We start from the raw sequence: 5436 nt of genomic DNA on the forward strand, positions 1-5436 counted from the left end.
CCTATTTTGTTTCTTTTTGTGGAGTCAGATGTAAGACCATTGATTGGCTATTTGTTTCCTATTTTGTTTCTTTTTGTGGAGTCAGATGTAAGACCATTGATTGGCTATCTGTTTCTTATTTTGTTTCTTTTGTGGAGTCAGATGTAAGACCATTGATTGGCTATCTGTTTCCTATTTTGTTTCTTTTGTGGAGTCAGATGTAAGACCATTGATTGGCTATCTGTTTCCTATTTTGTTTCTTTTGTGGAGTCAGATGTAAGACCATTGATTGGCTATCTGTTTCCTATTTTGTTTCTTTTGTGGAGTTAGATGTAAGACCATTGATTGGCTATCTGTTTCCCATGTTGCTTTGTGGAGTTGGACGTAAGACCATTGATTGGCACTCCGTTTTCCATTTGTTTTCGGAGTTGGACGTAAGACCATTGATTGGCCCTCCATTTCCAGTTTTGTTGCTCCTTGAGCTTGCTTATTTGCTTATTGCTTTGTGTTGCCTAATTCCAAAGGAACAAACTTGAATCATTTCTATGATTTGGAGAAAGCAATCCTGCCTGTGGCTTTGTCCCTTAACCTTCACCCTCTTTTGTGCTTAACTGTGATCCATACTTTTTCACCTTAACCCAAACCAGGAAACTTTTGTGCAAACATTTTCACTTGTTTTCAAAACTAGAAACCTAGGCCTTAAGCCTTTGATTTTCAAACTTCATTTTCATAATACTTCTCTTGAATTGAACTTTAATGTCAACTTTGACCATTTTTGTGAATACTTCTAATTGGTTAATTTCACTCACTCAATTGCTTTTGTGGCTCTTGTCCGCTTCTTAATCAAAGTTTTCATGCATTAGCCATAGATCTGAATTATCTTAGCGGTTGATGTAAATCTCACCTCATCCTTAGTGATCGAATCGTAAGTCTTCCATACTGATAACAGGGTTAACCCCTCTAGTATGTCGAAGCTATTCTCACGTGGTGGATTGTTGACTCAGGTCGAGTGTTCTCCATTTGATGATGAAAGACCTTAGGGCTTTTGTTTAAAATCAACCCACTCACCTTTTGGAAATCTTTTAGCCGAACTACGGCGTTTTGATCCTTATCTTTCATGAAAAGGTACGTAGGCAATGGGTTCATCCATCCAGACACAAAAATGATAAAAATTGTATATTCTTTTCTCATCCTTTCAATCAATGTTTGCACAAAAATATTTCATAAACAAATAATTTTACAACAATTTGTGAAAAGAGGTTCCCTAGGAGTACCTAGGATGTTGTGGGTGCCTAACACCTTCCCACAACATAATTATCCCCTTACCCAGATCTCTGACCTTTTATTAGTTTTCTTTGCAAAAATTCTTAGGCTTTTGTTCGCTTTCTAGCCATTGCTTTGGATAAATAGAAGTGCGGTGGCGACTCTATCTTGTATGATTTACCTCGGATCTAATTAATATTTCCGATGGTGAGGAATACACCGCTACACAAGCTATGATAGGAAAAGGGTCACTTTTGACCCTATTCTGATGAACTACGCAGAGCTATATCCTTCTTTAATTAAAAGCAAGCTGATCACTCCACGTGACCCACCTGCTATACTTACCAACCCTCAATGGTGGTATAAGCCCGAGCTTCATTGTGTTTATCATTCTGGTGCTCCTGGACATGATGTGGAGAATTGTTACCCTCTCAAGACCAAGGTTCAAGACCTTGTTAGAAGTGGTATTCTATTTTTCGAGGACGTAAGTCCTAACGTCAAGAAGAACCCATTGCTCGAGCATGGCAAATCTGTTGTTAATATGGTTCAGGGTTGCCCTGGAAAATACAAGGTCCGATATGTCAGCCATATCCGACAATCTTTGGTCGAGATGCACAGACTGTTATGTGGATACAGTCACTATGAGCATGACCACGACAGTTGCAGTGTTTGCACGGTCAATGAGAGAGGATGTCATCATGTCAAGAAAGACATCCACCAAATGCTGGATCAGGGAGTGATATAGATACTTCAGAATCGTGACGAGGACGAAGTGAATGTGATATCCCCTGTATTTAGGATACTTGAGCATATTGTCGTCCGATACGATGGCAGCAAGCAGAAGGCCTCTCCTACTCTCATAATTAAGCCAACTAGCCCTGTACCATACTCTTCACACAAAGTTGTTCCCTATCGTTATAATGCGGTTGCATTAGAAGATGGGAAGGAGGTGCCTCTACCCTCCACTTCTATTGTTAACATTGCTGACATTAGTGGTTTGACCCGTAATGGTCGTGTTTTCTCGGCGCCGCCGAAACCCCAGGCTGACACCAGAAGAGCTGATACTACTGATAGTGCCACCCGTCCTTTGGGAAATTCTTCCAATTCTCTGAATCTGGCACTTGCTGTTGACAGACCTGCCGCTGCTGTTAGAACTCCTGTCCCTGCTGGCCAGAATGGCATGATGAGTGAGGACTGTGATGAGATGCTGATGCTCATCAAAAGGAGTGAATACAATATTGTAGATCAGCTTCTACAAACGCCTTCAAAGATATCTGTGTTGTCTTTGTTGATGAACTCTGAGCCACACCGAGAAGCTTTGCAGAAGGTGTTGGACATGGCGTATGTAGATCATGACATCACTATAGAACAATTTGATAGCATTGTTGCAAACATTACTGCTTGTAACAATCTGAGCTTCTATGATGTTGATCTCCCCGAGGAAGGAAGGAACCACAATTTGGCAGTTCACATCTCTATGAACTGCAAGGATGATGCCTTGTCTAATTTGTTGGTAGACACAAGATCATTGCTAAATGTGTTGCCAAAATCCACTCTCGCCAAACTTTCATACCAGGGGTCTCCCATGAGGCATAGTGGAGTGGTCGTGAAAGCTTTTGATGGATCACGTAAAACTGTGATTGGCGAGGTTAAGCTCCCGGTCAAGATAGGACCTAGTGATTTCCATATCACTTTTCAGGTCATAGATATCCACCCATCATATAGCTGTTTGTTGGGCAGACCATGGATTCACGAGGCAGGCACCGTGACATCCACCTTACACCAAAACTTGAAGTTCGTCAAGAACAAAAAGTTGGTGGTGGTGGGGGGAGAGAAGGCTCTCTTGGTTAGCCATCTGTCTTCCTTTTCTTATATTGATGCTGAGGACGAGGTTGGGACTCCGTTACAAGCCTTGTCTATTGATGAGCCTTCTAAGAAAGGAACTTCTTCATTTGCGTCCTACAATGATGCGAAGTTGGCCATTGAGCATGACGCAACTACTGGTTTAGGACAAATGATTAAGCTGGAAGACAATAAATCCCGGGCGGGCATAGGGTACTCTTCAGGCACTTTCAACAAGCACGGTCTGTTTCAGAGTGGTGGTTTCATCCACACGGTTGAAGACCAAGAAGTTGCTGCTGTTGTGGAATAGGATACAAAGGAAGATTCTGGCAACGTTGTCATCCCTGGAGGAGTCTGCAATAATTGGGTCGCTGTTGATGTTCCAACAGTTGTCCATAAGTCCACGTAATGTTCATTTTTGTTTAAAAACCCTTCTCCCATGCCAAAAGGAGAAATGATGACATTGTTGGCACATAAATACAATGATATTCATTCAATAAATTCATGTTAAATGTTTGTTTTTCCAAATTATTTTTTCTTTTTGCTTTTTTGCATGAAATTGGTGATCACATAAAACGCTAAAAAGAGAATAAAATCAATCTTTTCATTTGCATAATGATTTTCTTTGCTTGAATTCTAAAATCTCTTTTATATCCAAAATCATTATGCAGGTTGATCAAACCCATTGAACATAATGATCCAACACCATCTCCCAACTTTGTGTTTCCTGTATTCGAGGCCGAAGAAGATGATGTTGAAGAGATTCCTGATGAGATTACCCGTTTGCTTGAGCACGAAGAGAAGATCATTCAGCCATATCTTGAGAATCTGGAAACAGTCAACTTGGGGTCTGAAGATTGTGTTCGTGAGGTGAAGATTGGGGCACTCCTGGAAGAATCTGTGAAGAAGGGGTTGATTGAGTTGCTACGAGAATATGTCGACGTCTTTTCCTGGTCATATGAAGACATGCCTGGTCTAGATACTGATATCGTGCAACATTTCCTGCCTTTGAAGCCTGAGTATGCGCTTGTAAAGCAGAAGCTCAGAAGAACTCATCCTGATATGGCAGTGAAGATTAAAGAAGAAGTTCAGAAGTAAATTGATGTGGGGTTTCTGGTGACTTCTACATATCCTCAATGGGTGGCCAATATTGTGCTCGTGCCTAAGAAAGATGGAAAAGTCCGAATGTGTGTGGACTATAGAGACTTGAATAAAGCTAGTCCGAAAGATGATTTTCCTTTACCACGTATTGATATGTTGGTAGATAATACATCTAAATTCAATGTCTTCTCATTTATGGACGGATTTTCCGGATATAATCAGATTAAAATGGCATCCGAGGATATGGAGAAGACAACATTCATCACACCTTGGGGAACATTCTGTTATCGAGTGATGCCCTTCGGTTTGAAGAACACCGGAGCCACGTATCAACGAGCTATGACTACCTTGTTTCATGATATGATGCACAAGGAGATCGAGGTATATGTTGATGATATGATTGCAAAGTCGAGAACGGAAGTTGAACATGTAGAGCACTTGTTGAAGCTTTTATCAGCGTTTGAGGAAGTATAAGCTTCGTCTGAATCCTAATAAGTGTACATTTGGAGTCCGCTCCGGCAAGTTATTGGGCTTTATTGTCAGTGAAAGAGGTATTGAAGTTGATCCTGCCAAGGTCAAAGCAATACAAGAGATGCCTGCGCCCAAAACTGAGAAGCAAGTCCGAGGTTTTCTTGGCCGCTTGAATTATATTTCCAGATTTATATCCCACATGACTGCCACATGTGCGCCGATATTCAAGCTCCTCCTGAAAGATCAGCGTCATGATTGGACCGAGGATTGCCAGAAGGCCTTTGACAGTATTAAAGAGTATCTGTCCGAGCCGCCGATTCTATCTCCGCCTGCGGAAGGGAGACCCTTGATTATGTATCTAACTGTTCTTGAAGATTCTATGGATTGTGTCCTAGGTCAGCAAGATGAATTAGGGAAGAAAGAATATGTCATCTACTATCTGAGTAAGAAGTTCACTGATTGTGAGTCTGGATACTCAATGCTTGAGAAAACATGTTGTGCTTTGGCTTGGGCTGCTATGTGCTTACGCTAGTATATGCTGAATCATATAACTTGGTTGATATCCAAAAGGGATCCGATCAAGTATATCTTTGAGAAGTCTTTAAGCAATTTTGGAGAAGCTTGAAAATACATTCTCCCCCTTTTTGATGATGACAACCAATGAGCCTTTGAGCTTTGTTATTTTTGACCAAGAGTATATGCTCCCCCTATCTTGATATCTCCCCCTATCTTGATAGCCTTTCTTTACTTATATATGGACTGCATAAAAGTTGGACAAAA

The sequence above is a fragment of the Lathyrus oleraceus genome, chromosome 3 (genome assembly GCF_024323335.1).
Source record: "Lathyrus oleraceus cultivar Zhongwan6 chromosome 3, CAAS_Psat_ZW6_1.0, whole genome shotgun sequence".
Taxonomy (NCBI): domain Eukaryota; kingdom Viridiplantae; phylum Streptophyta; class Magnoliopsida; order Fabales; family Fabaceae; genus Lathyrus; species Lathyrus oleraceus.